General features: G+C 41.4%; 1 protein-coding gene and 1 long non-coding RNA gene across 2 annotated transcripts in view; both read right to left on the bottom strand.

Annotated features, from left to right (window-relative positions):
• LOC128442553 (NACHT, LRR and PYD domains-containing protein 12) overlaps positions 1 to 17,344 on the bottom strand; it is a 226,845-nt gene that overhangs the window by 132,410 nt on the left and 77,091 nt on the right. The gene's annotated exons all lie outside the window — the stretch shown is intronic.
• Positions 821 to 4,082, bottom strand: LOC128442787 (uncharacterized). Its single transcript, XR_008338886.1, has 2 exons — positions 3,491 to 4,082; positions 821 to 2,607 (listed from the first exon to the last, which is right to left on the bottom strand). It is a non-coding gene; the product is annotated as an uncharacterized LOC128442787 (long non-coding RNA).

Raw genomic sequence — 17,344 nt, 5'->3', positions numbered from 1 at the left:
AAGGATTATTGCTTCACTTCCTGTAGCCAGCAGGAGGCTCTATGAACTAGAGGTAAGTAACCTTGAAACCATACAACCAAACCTATTGCTTTAACTATCACCATATACTTACATGCCTCAAGGCTTTTTTAATATAAAATTGTTATAAAAGTTAGTTTATTTAACACGTCTAATGAACACATTGAAGCAAGTTAACTGCAGAGTCGTATGTTTGGCTGTGACTTTGTTTTATTTTAATAAGTTAATATCAATACGCTACATGTGTAAGTTGCATGTGATAATAACTATGTTTCACCATTATTCTGATACAGGCTGATATATCCACCATTACTATTTTCACATTGTTAATTTAGTCTGTCATGGAGTTGTAGAGTCAATTAGACAGTATAGATAAGATTATAATGTCCACACATCAGTGTTGTAAACACTTCTCCAGTTAATTATATAATTATGTTTTCACACTGAGGGAAGTGGAGAGACTTGATGTGGACTGTTATCAACAGCTCTGTGGGAGATCATCACCTTGAATATTACAGATGAGGTAGAAAGACATTTTATCTGTGTACAATGTTGTATTTCTTTCTCACGTTTTATCAAAAGCGATTTAAAGTATGTGCATTTAACCATTAGTATACAAACCCAGAGCCCAGTACATCGGTTCTATCTGAAATATGTGGTGCTTCATACACAACACAAAACATTCATAACAGTGTGCTTCTGCTCCTCATTAATGCAGCTCCTGATGTCCTCAGCAGCAACATGGTGGAGATTTGCAGCTTCATGCTGGTCAACTGGAAGACAACTGATTAAGATTAAAAGATTAAGATTAAGATCCATTTATTCGTCCCAAACACATGCACAGACATGCAAAGGCACACTCATGCAGGTAGGGAAATTTAATCTCTGCTTTTTACCCATCTGGTGCAGGACACACAGAGCAGTGAGCGACCATGTACGGCGCTCACGGAGCAGATGTTGGGGGAGTGAGGTGCCTTGCTCAGGGGCACTAGAGAGGGTAGGGAGACTCTTGGATTTTTGGACAGATCAATCCAGGTTTGTCTTTTGTTGTCTCTCCGTGGAGTCGAACCGGAGACGAACCAGAGACCTTCTCTGCCCATAGTCCAAGTTTCTGCCCTCTACACATCACTCCATACGTTGCTCCCTTAACTACAGATGGCCTGCGAATGTCATGGAGTTTTACAGTGAATTAGACAGTTTAGATATGATTTTAATCTCCACACATCAGTGTTGTAAACAGTTCTCAAATTAATTATATAATTATGTTTTCACACTGAGGGAAGTGGAGAGACTTGATGTGGACTGTTATCAATAGCTCTGTGGGAGATTATCACCTTGAATATTACAGATGAGGTAGAAAGACATTTTATCTATTTTTACAATGTTGTATTTCTTTCAGTACTTTTATCAAAAGCGACTTAAAATATGTGCATTTAACCATTAGGATACAAACCCAGACCACAGTACAACGGTTCTATCTGAAATCTGTTGTGCTTCATACACAACTCAAAACATTCTTTAACAGTGCGTTTCTTCTCTTTATAGATGAGGAACTGCAGCACCTGACGTCGTCAGCAGCAACATGGTGGTCAACACGTGGACGACTGCATCATCATCAGAAGCTACACAACACTTCTAAATTCCTCCCTTAAATAAAGATGGCCTGCAACTGTTTGGTGGTGGCAGTCATTGCTAAGTGGCATGGATAAGAATTCATTTCTATCTTCATTATGGTTGGTTAAAATAATAAAAACTTATAACAACAATGTGTATCTTTTGCTTTCTGATTTGATACACTTTAGATAAGAACCCAGTGTTTAATATTTCTGCTTTGCCATAAGAGACAAAACATGGTCAATTGGTCATCACAGCTGTGTCCTTCAGGCTCGTCCGTCCCTAATAAAATGAGAGGAAACATAAAAATAATCAGATCATAATCATTTCATCTTAGGAAATAGGTAGTGTACATCATTTTCAAATTCTCTATGAACACTGTCTGTTCTAGTAAAGTTCACGGCTATAATGTATTTATATTTAACAAAATAATTCAGGGAAGTCTGCCTGAGATTAACGATGTAAACACTAGTAGACACGGTTATTTTTCACTGTAACACGTGACAGGACATCAACACTGTGACTCTGAATAAAGAGCCTTAGGATACGTAGTGCTCCTTTGCACAGCTGCTCTTACAATGTGTAGCAAGTGCTAAATCTCCATTAGTATAATAGTAATGAAAATCACCCTTCACATAATTGAACATATATTTTCCATGTGAACCGCTTTAACACAGTTCAATTCCGGAGCAAAATGTAACTTATACAGTATTTATTAGAGTTACATATGAACAAAGTGTGTATTCTTATTTTCGGTGGATATTCAACTATGTATTTGAATATGCTTTTGGATTAAAACGTGCACTACCATGACAATGAATGTTTAGTATGGAGCTATTTCACATTAAAAGTATTGCATTATAATTTAACACATTATGTATTATGTGCAATACTTTGTAAGTAATGAAAACAGGTCTGTACCTGGAGTCAGTGTTCAGTCTGGTTGGATTCAAGTTGTGTCTCACGCTGGACATCCTAGAGGAACATTGAACACAAATACACAGATATGTTAAGTCATACATGTGCCATGTTATCTGCTTAACAGACTTTTACATGGTAATAATAAAATATTAATTCAAAGTTAATCAGATCATAATCATTTCAGCTTAGGAAATAGGTAGTGCATATTAGCCTACAATTCTGTATGACACTGTCTGTTCTAGTAAAGTTACAAGGCTATGATTTACTCATATTTAACAAAAGAATTCAGTGAAGTCTGTCTGAGATTAACGATTTAAATACTGAAGGTGGGAGACACGGTTACTTTTCACTGTAACACGTTACAACACTACTCTGAAGAAAGAGCTTTAGGACACGTAATGCTCCTTTGAGCAGCTGCTCTTGCAATGCAGATGTGACTTTAAACACTCAGGTTTCTCAGGTTTCAGTTAGCATCGCTAGCCCGCTAGCGAAACTAACTTACAAGCCGACACACAGTCTCCTGTCTCAGAGTCATCCGCATAAAGTAACGCTTATATCTGCTGGGTGGACCCGCTCATGTCGTTTCATGTCGGTGTTTGTCGGTAATAACCCCAATCGAATCGAAGAACAGTTACTGCACCCATTCGAAGATATTGTTAGCTTGCTTGTTAGCGAGCTAGTTAGCCTCCGGCGCTAGCGAAAATGAAGCCGACACACAGTCTCCTGTCTCAGAGTCATCCTTATAAACGAACGCTTATCTCTGTTTGGTGGACCTGCGTTCATGGCGGTTGTTTCGGTAACAGCTGGCATTCGCATCGAACCCGTTGATATACACTGAGCTGGTATGTAGCTCCCGGATTAGCGTCCCGTAGCTATCACGGCTGATTCAAAGGCACCCTGCGAATCACATCGAAATAAAATACTTAACGTGACTTACCACAGAAACGGAGGCGCAGACATCGTTACCGTGACCGTCAGGAGAAGGAGCAGAACATCAAAGTGTGTAATTTACCGGGTATGTGGGTGTAAGCCATTTCATGAGGCGTTCACGTGTAACTGGTGAAAGCCGAACTCACAACACACAGCACAGCTTACACTGTGACGTCACGTGAATTTCAAACATCTATATCGCTTAAACAAGGGAGTTAAAATAAAATACACCCCCCTCAGAGTTGTCATGAAGGAAGAACTTAGCGATTGAGACTAAAACCAAAGTTTGAGCAATGCTGTAAAAGGTTTAATTCTCCTCTAAAGTTGGCCACCCTGTAAACACAGTCTGTTAATGCATAGATAACACAAAGCATGGTCTGACACTGCCATCTAGTGACTAAATATTGCAGCACATCTGCCAGATATAGATGTTTTCATTCCTCAAACTGGAAGCCACACCACGGTCACACAGTATTATGAAAAGTTGCAATTTCGTTAACTTTAGATCTTCATCTTGTTTTGAACACATGCATCAAATTTTTACGTTGATTTAATGAAGGCCCTACGAGTAGTGAATCAAACTATAACACATAGAAAAACAAGACATTTGCTGTTGCCACCAGGAAACGCTGTGATTTTAAGTCACGATTTCTGTACCGATGTCTTCAGGTCGCGACTCTTGTCTTATGTGTATAGTTTGGACTCGATTGGACAAAATATGTCCAAGATACAGGAGCCCGTGTTTTGATGGCATTTAATCAAACTTTGAGGCCACACCACGGTCAGACGGTTTTGCTAAAACTTAATCCTTAAATAACTTTAGATCTCCATTTTGTTGTGATGACGATCGTCTAAATTGTAAGTTGATTTGATGAAAGCTGTAGGAGGAGTACTTAAAACAAAAAATATCGAATATGACCAAAATGGCCACTAAAGTCAAACTGGCGGGCTTCCTGTTGCGTTATTCATAATGCACTGATGGACTTTTTTGTGCATCTAGTCATGATACACAATAGTCTTTGTTTTTTTTGAAGATCGGTGAATGCTAAATGAGGGGCTTTTCCGTAGGTGGCGCTCTTGAGCCATTTTGCCACGCCCTTTTCAAAATACTCCAGAATACGTAAATTTTCGCCGCCTTCGAATTTACTGCAAACTCCTACAACTTTTTGAGCACATTAAAGCCCTCAAAAAGCCAAGTCATTTAAGCTAAGAAAAATAATAATAATAACTAGGGCTACGTTGTAGCACTTGCGGGCCCGAGCACCCACACGTTGAAGCCTGTTGCGGTCGGTGGAGAGAGCGATCGATGACCAAGCGCACATCATCGATCGAGCATGCACTTCTCCATGTTGCATCCGTTTTGCGCTCTGCGGCAGTAGGTTTGCCAGTAGGTGGCGCCATCACTATTATTACACACAGACATATAGATCTGTTCAAGTAGGCGCTCTGATGTAGCGTGAGCAATTTTGTGTCAATTGGACAATTTTACCACAACGTAATTTTCACACTGATCAGTAGGTGGCGCTATGACCCTGAACTAATATTCATATATGGAGCTGTTCTATTCAGGATTGTGATCATAGGTCAGTAGTTTGGAGCCGGTTGGATAATGCAGAGTGGATTAACAAAGTACTTCCTGTTTCCTGGCGAATCAGTAGGTGGCGCTATGACACTGAGGAAATATTGACACATAGAGCTGTTCAGGCTTGGACTCTGACCATGTGACAGAAGTTTTGTAGTGATAGGACAATGCACAGTGGAGTTATGATAACATCGTGTCCTTTGGCGAAGGAAAATCCTTCGCCGCACAACAATGTTTACACGGTTTGAGGAAACGTCACAATTCTGACCATGATCTAATGACTTGACTGATCTGATTTGAGCTGTATATTGTAAATCAGCCAGGAGCAGTTCATCAAAGTATAAAACATGTCACTTCCTGTAGCCACCAGGGGGCGCTGTAATTTCAAGTCATAATTTCTGTGTAGATGTCATCAGGATGGCACCCTTGTCTTACATGTCTAGTTTGGACTCGATTGGACAATGTATGTCCGAGATACAGAACCTCGTGTTTTGATGGCGTTTAATCAAACTCAAGACGCCACGCCACGGTCACACGGTGTGACGAAAGGTCAATCTCTTGATCACTTTTTATCTCCATCTTGTTGTGATGGCACTGATCTTAATTTGAAGTTAATCTGATGAAAGCCCTGGGACAAGTGCATCAAGTAAAAATGTGGAATATGGAAAAAAAATGGCCACTTAATCCAAAATGGCGGCCTCCCTGTTTGGTCAAGCATACCTATCCAAGATATTTTTTTGTTTGTTATGAAACGACACATGTCCCGATAGATTTGTATAAATGTCGGCCATCGTAGTGCCGGGGTTGCCCTATAGGGGGCGCTGGTCAGTTTTTTTGCCACGCCCATTTCTTAAAACCATATGAATATCTTCAGGGGGGGGCTGTTGTTACACACATGTAGTTTGAGAGAGATAGAATCATGAACACTGAAGTTACAGCAATTTCGTGTTTCACGGCGAGTTGATGAACTTTAATGCCACGCCATTCATATGGCGTTTGACGAAAAGTCACGGTAATCTTATGTCTTCATTGTCAATGTCTTGGGACCCATTTGATACAGTTTGACATGGTTGAGGTCAGTGGATGAGGAGAAATTCATCCAAGTGTAAGACAAGCAAAAAACAAGACATTTCCTGTTGCCACCAGGGGGCGCTGCGGTTTGAAGTCATCATTTATGCATAGATGTCATCAGGCGGGGACTATTGTCTTACATGTCTAGTTTGGACTTGATTGGAACATGTATGTCCGAGATACAGATGCCCGTGTTTTGATGGCGTGTAACCAATTTTTAACGCCATGCCACGGTCACACGGTGTGATAAAAAAAAAATCCCTCAATCACTTTTTATCTCCATCTTGTTGTGATGACGCTCATCTGAATTTGAAGTTGACCTGATGAAAGCCCTGGGACAAGTACGTAAAAGTAAAAATGTGGGATATTGCCAAAATGGCCACTAAAAGCAAAATGGCGGACTTGCTGTTGCGTTTTTCATAATGCTCCATGAGACTTTTTTTCATGACTGGTCACGATACACCTATATCCAGATTTTGATGAAAATCCGTTATGTGGAAACCTAGGGGCTGGTTCCAGGGGGCGCTGTAGAGCCATTTTGCCACGCCCAATTCCAATTACTCCAGAATACTAAAATATCCGCAGACCTTGAATTTCCTGCAAAGTTTCATAACTTTTTGAGCATGTCTAGACCCTGAAAAAGCCCCCCAAAGGGAAATAATAATAACTAGGGCTACGTTGTAGCACTTGCGGGCCCGAGCACCCGCACGTTGAAGCCTGTTGCGGTCGGTGGAGAGAGCGATCGATGACCAAGCGCACATCATCGATCGAGCATGCACTTCTCCACGTTGCATGCGTTTTGCGCTCTGCGGCAGTAGGTTTGCCAGTAGGTGGCGCCATCACTATTATTACGCACAGACATATAGATCTGTTCAAGTAGGCGCTCTGCTGTAGCGTGAGAAATTTTGTCTCAATTGGACAATGTTTCCGCAACTTAATTTTCACACTGATCAATAGGTGGCGCTATGATCCTGAACTAATATTCATATATGGAGCTGTTCTATTCAGGATTGTGATCATAGGTCAGTAGTTTGGAGCCGGTTGGATAATGCAGAGTGGATTAACAAAGTACTTCCTGTTTCCTGGCGAATCAGTAGGTGGCGCTATGACACTGAGGAAATATTGACACATAGAGCTGTTCAGGCTTGGACTCTGACCATGTGACAGAAGTTTTGTAGTGATAGGACAATGCACAGTGGAGTTATGATAACATCGTGTCCTTTGGCGAAGGAAAATCCTTCGCCGCACATCAATGTTTACACGGTTTGAGGAAACGTCACAATTCTGACCATGATCTGATGACTTGACTGAGCTGATTTGAGCTGTATATTGTAAATCAGCCAGGAGCAGTTCATCAAAGTATAAAACATGTCACTTCCTGTAGCCACCAGGGGGCGCTGTAATTTCAAGTCATAATTTCTGTGTAGATGTCATCAGGCTGGCACCCTTGTCTTACATGTCTAGTTTGGACTCGATTGGACAATGTATGTCCGAGATACAGAACCTCGTGTTTTGATGGCGTTTAATCAAACTCAAGACGCCACGCCACGGTCACACGGTGTGACGAAAGGTCAATCTCTTAATCACTTTTTATCTCCATCTTGTTGTGATGGCACTGATCTTAATTTGAAGTTAATCTGATGAAAGCCCTGGGACAAGTGCATCAAGTAAAAATGTGGAATATGGAAAAAAAATGGCCACTTAATCCAAAATGGCGGCCTCCCTGTTTGGTCAAGCATACCTATCCAAGATATTTTTTTGTTTGTTATGAAACGACACATGTCCCGATAGATTTGTATAAATGTCGGCCATCGTAGTGCCGGGGTTGCCCTATAGGGGGCGCTGGTCAGTTTTTTTGCCACGCCCATTTCTTATAACCATATGAATATCTTCAGGGGGGGGCTGTTGTTACACACATGTAGTTTGAGAGAGAAAGAACCATGAACACTGAAGTTACAGCAATTTCGTGTTTCACGGCGAGGTGATGAACTTTGATGCCACGCCATTAATATGGCGTTTGACGAAAAGTCACAGTTATCTTATGCCTTCATTATCAATGTCTTGAGACCCATTTGGTACAGTTTGACATGGTTGAGGTCAGTGGATGAGGAGGAATACATCCAAGTGTAAGACAAGCAAAAAACAAGACATTTCCTGGTTCCACCAGGGGGCGCTGTGATTTTGAGTCATTATTTCTGTGTAGATGTCCTCAGGCCGGGACTCTTGTCCTACATGTCTAGTTTGGACTTGATTGGACCATGTATGTTCGAGATACAGATGCTCGTGTTTTGATGGCGTGGAACCAAATTTTGACTTCACGCCACGGTCACACGAAGTGACGGAAAAAAATTCCGTTGATCATTTTTTTTCTCAATCTTGTTTTGATGACACCCATCTAATTTTTAAGTTGATCTGATGAAAGCTCTACGACAAGTACATTAAAGTAAAAATGTGGAATTTGGCCAAAATGGCCACTAAATCCAAAATGGCGGGCTTCCTGTTGCATTTTTCATAATGCTCCAATAGACTTTTTTCTATGATTAGTCACGTTACACCAGTGTCTAGATTTTGGTGAAAATCGCTTATGTGGAAACCTAGGGGCTGGTTCCAGGGGGCGCTGTTGAGCCATTTTGCCACGCCCATTTCCAAATACTCCAGAATACGTAAATTTTCACCACTCTCTAATTTACTGGAAAGTTTAAAAACTTTTTGAGCACGTTGAAGCCCTCAAAAAGCCAATTCATTGTTCGGAGAATAATAAGAATAACTAGGGCTACGTTGTAGCACTAACGGGCCCGAGCACAGGCAATTTCAAGTCTGTTGCGGTCGGGGAAGAGAGAGCGATCGATGACCAAGCGCACGTCTCTGCCTTGCTTGCGTTTTAAGCTCTGCAGCAAGAATAAACGCTTCACTTCCTGTAGCCAGCAGGTGGCGCTAGGATTTTAAGTCATGGTGTCTTTGTAGATGTCATCAGGTCGCGACTCTTGTCTTACATGTCTAGTTTGGAGTTGATTGGACCAAATATGTCCAAGATACAGACACTCGTGTTTTGATGGCGTGTGATCAGACTTTGACTCCACGCCATGGTCAGAGTTTGGTGTTTTCCTATTTTGTAACAGGTAAAAATAGCAGTTAAATGTCAACAGTTGTCTTTATTGTCGTTCTATTATTTAATAAATGCAACAAACTATAGTTTTTATATATATTGTATGTCTATATATATATATATAACTTTATAACCTGTGTTATCAAATATGTTGTGCGGCACCAGACAGCTTTAAATTGGGGGAAGAGTGGTCGAGCACAGGCAATTTCAAGTCTGTTGCTGTCGGGGGAGAGAGAACGATCGATGACCAAGCGCATGTCTCTGCCTTGCGTGCGTTTTAAGCTCTGCAGCAACAATGAACGCTTCATTTCCTGTAGCCAGTGGCGCTAGGATTTTAAGTCATGATGTCTGTGTAGATGTCATCAGGTCGCGACCCTTGTCTTACATGTCTAGTTTGGAGTTGATTGGACCAAATATGTCCAAGATACAGACACTCGTGTTTTGATGGCGTGTGATCAGACTTTGACTCCACGCCATGGTCAGAGTTTGGTGTTTTCCTATTTTGTAACAGGTAAAAATAGCAGTTAAATGTCAACAGTTGTCTTTATTGTCGTTCTATTATTTAATAAATGCAACAAACTATAGTTTTTATATATATATATATAACTTTATAACCTGTGTTATCAATAATGTTGTGCGGCACCAGACAGCTTTAAATTGGGGGAAGAGTGGTCAAGCACAGGCAATTTCAAGTCTGTTGCGGTCGGGGAAGAGAGAACGATCGATGACCAAGCGCATGTCTCTGCCTTGCGTGCGTTTTAAGCTCTGCAGCAACAATAAACGCTTCACTTCCTGTAGCCAGCAGGTGGCGCTAGGATTTTAAGTCATGATGTCTTTGTAGATGTCATCAGGTCGCGACCCTTGTCTTACATGTCTAGTTTGGAGTTGATTGGACCAAATATGTCCAAGATACAGACACTCGTGTTTTGATGGCGTGTGATCAGACTTTGACTCCACGCCATGGTTAGAGTTTGGTGTTTTCCTATTTTGTAACAGGTAAAAATAGCAGTTAAATGTCAACAGTTGTCTTTATTGTCGTTCTATTATTTAATAAATGCAACAAACTATAGTTTTTATATATATTGTATGACTATATATATATATATATATAACTTTATAACCTGTGTTATCAAATATGTTGTGTGGCACCAGACAGCTTTAAATTGGGGGAAGAGTGGTCGAGCACAGGCAATTTCAAGTCTGTTGCGGTCGGGGGAGAGAGAACGATCGATGACCAAGCGCATGTCTCTGCCTTGCGTGCGTTTTAAGCTCTGCAGCAACAATAAACGCTTCACTTCCTGTAGCCAGTGGCGCTAGGATTTTAAGTCATGATGTCTTTGTAGATGTCATCAGGTCGCGACCCTTGTCTTACATGTCTAGTTTGGAGTTGATTGGACCAAATATGTCCAAGATACAGACACTCGTGTTTTGATGGCGTGTGATCAGACTTTGACTCCACGCCATGGTTAGAGTTTGGTGTTTTCCTATTTTGTAACAGGTAAAAATAGCAGTTAAATGTCAACAGTTGTCTTTATTGTCGTTCTATTATTTAATAAATGCAACAAACTATAGTTTTTATATATATTGCATGACTATATATAAATATATATATATATATATATAACTTTATAACCTGTGTTATCAAATATGTTGTGCGGCAACAGACAGCTTTAAATTGGGGGAAGAGTGGAGGAAATAGTAAAGGTTGCCTACCCCTGCCTTAGGTGACACAATTTGTGCCTTGGTCAAACCATGATCCTACACTGCCCTCTAGTGACTTAATATTGCGGTACAAGTAGGTTGTGCCGGCAATATAAAGCCACTAGAGGTCAGTATAAGACCATGAAACACATACATGGTTGAAATGAAAACAGGTCTTTTCATTTTGCACATCAAGATTTTAAGCCTCACCACGGTCACACGGATTGATGAAAAGTTTAAATTTTGATAACTTTAGATCTTCATCTTGTTTTGTAGAGTCTCATCTAATTTTTAAGTTGATCTGATGAAAGCTCTCCGAGTAGTACATAAAAACATAACACGTCTTAAAAACAAGACATTTCCTGTTGCCACCAGGGGGCGCTGTGATTGTAAGTCACAATTTCTGCAGTGATGTCTTCTGGTCGCGACTCTTGTCGTATGTGTCTAGTTTGGACTCAATTGGACAAACTATGTCTGAAATATGGAAGCTTGTGTTTTGATGGCGTTTCATCAAACTTTAACGCCACACCACGGTCAGACGGTTTTGCTAAAACGTAATCCTTCAATAACTTTAGATCTCCAATTTGTTGTGATGACGATCGTCTAAATTTGAAGTTGATCTGATGAAAGCTGTACGACAAGTACATCAAAGAAAAAATATGGAATATGACCAAAATGGCCACTAAAGTCAAACTGGCGGGCTTCCTGTTGCGTTATTCATAATGCACTGATGGACTTTTTTGTGCATCTAGTCATGATACACAATAGTCTTTGTTTTTTTTGAAGATCGGTGAATGCTAAATGAGGGGCTTTTCCGTAGGTGGCGCTCTTGAGCCATTTTGCCACGCCCTTTTCAAAATACTCCAGAATACGTAAATTTTCGCCGCCTTCGAATTTACTGCAAACTCCTACAACTTTTTGAGCACATTAAAGCCCTCAAAAAGCCAATTCATTTAAGCTAAGAAAAATAATAATAATAATAATAATAATAATCATTTCAATTTCAATAGGGCCTCCCACCGATTTCGGTGCTCGGGCCCTAATAATAAGAATAATGCCTACAATTTCAATAGGGCCTCTCACCATTCGGTGCTCGGGCCCTAACTAGGGCTACGTTGTAGCACTTGCGGGCCCGAGCACCCGCACGTTGAAGCCTGTTGCGGTCGGTGGAGAGAGCGATCGATGACCAAGCGCACATCATCGATCGAGCATGCACTTCTCCACGTTAAATGCGTTTTGCGCTCTGCGGCAGTAGGTTTGCCAGTAGGTGGCGCCATCACTATTATTACGCACAGACATATATATCTGTTCATGTAGGCGCTCTGATGTAGCGTGAGCAATTTTGTGTCAATTGGACAATGTTAACACAACTTAATTTTCACACTGATCAGTAGGTGGCGCTATGACCCTGAACTAATATTTATATGTGGAGCTGTTCAGAATAGTATTGTGATCATAGGTCAGTAGTTTGGAGCCGGTTGGATAATGCAGAGTGGATTAACAAAGTACTTCCTGTTTCCTGGCGAATCAGTAGGTGGCGCTATGACACTGAGGAAATATTGACACATAGAGCTGTTCAGGCTTGTACTCTTATCATGTGACAGAAGTTTTGTAGTGATAGGACAATGCACAGTGGAGTTATGATAACATCGTGTCCTTTGGCGAAGGAAAATCCTTCGCCGCACATCAATGTTTACACGGTTTGAGGAAACGTCACAATTCTGACCATGATCTAATGACTTGACTGATCTGATTTGAGCTGTATATTGTAAATCAGCCAGGAGCAGTTCATCAAAGTATAAAACATGTCACTTCCTGTAGCCACCAGGGGGCGCTGTAATTTCAAGTCATAATTTCTGTGTAGATGTCATCAGGATGGCACCCTTGTCTTACATGTCTAGTTTGGACTCGATTGGACAATGTATGTCCGAGATACAGAACCTCGTGTTTTGATGGCGTTTAATCAAACTCAAGACGCCACGCCACGGTCACACGGTGTGACGAAAGGTCAATCTCTTAATCACTTTTTATCTCCATCTTGTTGTGATGGCACTGATCTTAATTTGAAGTTAATCTGATGAAAGCCCTGGGACAAGTGCATCAAGTAAAAATGTGGAATATGGAAAAAAAATGGCCACTTAATCCAAAATGGCGGCCTCCCTGTTTGGTCAAGCATACCTATCCAAGATATTTTTTTGTTTGTTATGAAACGACACATGTCCCGATAGATTTGTATAAATGTCGGCCATCGTAGTGCCGGGGTTGCCCTATAGGGGGCGCTGGTCAGTTTTTTTGCCACGCCCATTTCTTAAAACCATATGAATATCTTCAGGGGGGGGCTGTTGTTACACACATGTAGTTTGAGAGAGATAGAATCATGAACACTGAAGTTACAGCAATTTCGTGTTTCACGGCGAGTTGATGAACTTTAATGCCACGCCATTCATATGGCGTTTGACGAAAAGTCACGGTAATCTTATGTCTTCATTGTCAATGTCTTGGGACCCATTTGATACAGTTTGACATGGTTGAGGTCAGTGGATGAGGAGAAATTCATCCAAGTGTAAGACAAGCAAAAAACAAGACATTTCCTGTTGCCACCAGGGGGCGCTGCGGTTTTAAGTCATCATTTATGCATAGATGTCATCAGGCGGGGACTATTGTCTTACATGTCTAGTTTGGACTTGATTGGAACATGTATGTCCGAGATACAGATGCCCGTGTTTTGATGGCGTGTAACCAATTTTTAACGCCATGCCACGGTCACACGGTGTGATAAAAAAAAAATCCCTCAATCATTTTTTATCTCCATCTTGTTGTGATGACACTCATCTGAATTTGAAGTTGATCTGATGAAAGCCCTGGGACAAGTACGTAAAAGTAAAAATGTGGGATATTGCCAAAATGGCCACTAAAAGCAAAATGGCGGACTTCCTGTTGCGTTTTTCATAATGCTCCATGAGACTTTTTTTCATGACTGGTCACGATACACCTATATCCAGATTTTGATGAAAATCCGTTATGTGGAAACCTAGGGGCTGGTTCCAGGGGGCGCTGTAGAGCCATTTTGCCACGCCCAATTCCAATTACTCCAGAATACTAAAATATCCGCAGACCTTGAATTTCCTGCAAAGTTTCATAACTTTTTGAGCATGTCTAGACCCTGAAAAAGCCCCCCAAAGGGAAATAATAATAACTAGGGCTACGTTGTAGCACTTGCGGGCCCGAGCACCCGCACGTTGAAGCCTGTTGCGGTCGGTGGAGAGAGCGATCGATGACCAAGCGCACATCATCGATAGAGCATGCACTTCTCCACGTTGCATGCGTTTTGCGCTCTGCGGCAGTAGGTTTGCCAGTAGGTGGCGCCATCACTATTATTACACACAGACTTATAGATCTGTTCAAGTAGCCGCTCTGATGTAGCGTGAGCAGTTTCGTGTCAATTGGAAAATTTTACCACAATGTAATTTTCACACTGATCAGTAGGTGGCGCTATGACCGTGAACTAATGTTTATATATGGAGCTGTTCAGATCAGGATTGTGATCATAGGTCAGAAGTTTGGAGCCGGTTGGATAAGGCAGTGTGGATTAACAAAGTACTTCCTGTTTCATGGATAATCAGTAGGTGGCGCTATGACACTGAGGAAATATTGACACATAGAGCTGTTCAGGCTTGTACTCTTATCATGTGACAGAAGTTTGGTAGTGATAGGACAATGCACAGTGGAATTATGAAAACATCGTGTCCTTTGGCGAAGGATGATCCTTCGCCAAACATCAATGTTTACATGGTTTGAGGAAATGTCACAATTCTGACCTTGATTCAATGACTTGGCTGAGCTCATTTGAGCTGTATATCTTAAAGCAGCCAGGAGCAGTTCATCAAAGTATAAAACATGTCACTTCATGTTGCCACCAGGGGGCGCTGTGATTTCAAGTCATAATTTCTGTGTAGATGTCATCAAGCCGGAACTCTTGTCTTGCATGTCTACTTTAGACTTGATTGGACCATGTATGTTCGAGATACAGATGCTCGTGTTTTGATGGCGTGTAACCAAACTTTAATGCCACGCCACGGTCACACGGTGTGAAGGGGAAAAAATCCCTTAATCAGTTTTTATCTCAATCTTGTTGTGATGACACTCATCTGAATTTGAAGTTGATCTGATGAAAGCTCTACGACAAGTAAATCAAAGTAAAAATGTTGAATAGGGCCAAAATGGCCACTAAATCCAAAATGGCGGGCTTCCTGTTTAGTCTAGCATATCTATCCAAGAGACTTATTTGTTTGTTATGAAAAGACACATGCCCAAATCGATTTTTGTACATGTCGGCCAAGCGTAGTGCCGGGCTGCCCGTTAGGGGGCGCTAGTCAGTTATTTTGCCACGCCCATTCCTTAAAACCATATGAAAATCTTCAGGGGGGGGATGTTGTTGCACACATGTAGTTTGAGTGAGATAGAACCATGAACACTGAAGTTAAAGCAATTTCGTGCTTCACGGCGAGGTGACGAACTTTGATGCAACGCCATTAATATGGCGTTTGACGAAGAGTCACAGTTATCTTATGCCTTCATTATCAATGTCTTGAGACCCATTTGGTACAGTTTGACATGGTTGAGATCAGTGGATGAGGAGGAATACATCCAAGTGTAAGACAAGCAAAAAACAAGACATTTCCTGGTGCCACCAGGGGGCGCTGTGATTTTAAGTCATTATTTCTGTGTAGATGTCATCAGGCCGGGACTCTTGTCTTACATGTCTAGTTTGGACTTGATTGGACCATGTATGTTCGAGATACAGATGCCCGTGTTTTGATGGCGTGGAACCAAACTTTGACAACACGCCACGGTCACACGAAGTGACGGAAAAAAATTCTGTTGATCAATTTTTTTCTCAATCTTGTTGTGATGACACGCATCTAATTTTTAAGTTGATCTGATGAAAGCTCTACGACAAGTACATTAAACTAAAAATGTGGAATTTGGCCAAAATGGCCACTAAATCCAAAATAGCGGGCTTCCTGTTGCGTTTTTCATAATGCTCCAAGAGACTTTTTTCTATGATTATTCACGTTACACCAGTGTCTAGATTTTGGTGAAAATCGCTTATGTGGAAACCTAGCCGCTGGTTCCAGGGGGCGCTGTTGAGCCGTTTTGCCACGCCCATTTCCAAATACTCCAGATTACGTAAATTTTCACCACTCTCTAATTTACTGGAAAGTTTAAAAACTTTTTGAGCACGTTGAAGCCCTCAAAAAGCCAATTCATTGTTCGGAGAATAATAAGAACTAGGGCTACGTTGTAGCACTTGCGGGCCCGAGCACCCGCACGTTGAAGCCTGTTGCGGTCGGTGGAGAGAGCGATCGATGACCAAGCGCACATCATCGATCGAGCATGCACTTCTCCACGTTAAATGCGTTTTGCGCTCTGCGGCAGTAGGTTTGCCAGTAGGTGGCGCCATCACTATTATTACGCACAGACATATATATCTGTTCATGTAGGCGCTCTGATGTAGCGTGAGCAATTTTGTGTCAATTGGACAATGTTAACACAGCTTAATTTTCACACTGATCAGTAGGTGGCGCTATGACCCTGAACTAATATTTATATGTGGAGCTGTTCAGATCAGTATTGTGATCATAGGTCAGTAGTTTGGAGCCGGTTGGATAATGCAGAGTGGATTAACAAAGTACTTCCTGTTTCCTGGCGAATCAGTAGGTGGCGCTATGACACTGAGGAAATATTGACACATAGAGCTGTTCAGGCTTGGACTCTGACCATGTGACAGAAGTTTTGTAGTGATAGGACAATGCACAGTGGAGTTATGATAACATCGTGTCCTTTGGCGAAGGAAAATCCTTCGCCGCACATCAATGTTTACACGGTTTGAGGAAACGTCACAATTCTGACCATGATCTAATGACTTGACTGATCTGATTTGAGCTGTATATTGTAAATCAGCCAGGAGCAGTTCATCAAAGTATAAAACATGTCACTTCCTGTAGCCACCAGGGGGCGCTGTAATTTCAAGTCATAATTTCTGTGTAGATGTCATCAGGATGGCACCCTTGTCTTACATGTCTAGTTTGGACTCGATTGGACAATGTATGTCCGAGATACAGAACCTCGTGTTTTGATGGCGTTTAATCAAACTCAAGACGCCACGCCACGGTCACACGGTGTGACGAAAGGTCAATCTCTTAATCACTTTTTATCTCCATCTTGTTGTGATGGCACTGATCTTAATTTGAAGTTAATCTGATGAAAGCCCTGGGACAAGTGCATCAAGTAAAAATGTGGAATATGGAAAAAAAATGGCCACTTAATCCAAAATGGCGGCCTCCCTGTTTGGTCAAGCATACCTATCCAAGATATTTTTTTGTTTGTTATGAAACGAC

The sequence above is a fragment of the Pleuronectes platessa genome, chromosome 1 (genome assembly GCF_947347685.1).
Source record: "Pleuronectes platessa chromosome 1, fPlePla1.1, whole genome shotgun sequence".
Lineage (NCBI taxonomy): Eukaryota > Metazoa > Chordata > Actinopteri > Pleuronectiformes > Pleuronectidae > Pleuronectes > Pleuronectes platessa.
The sequence above is the reverse complement of the archived record's forward strand: the minus strand, read 5'-3'. Positions and strand labels throughout refer to the sequence as shown.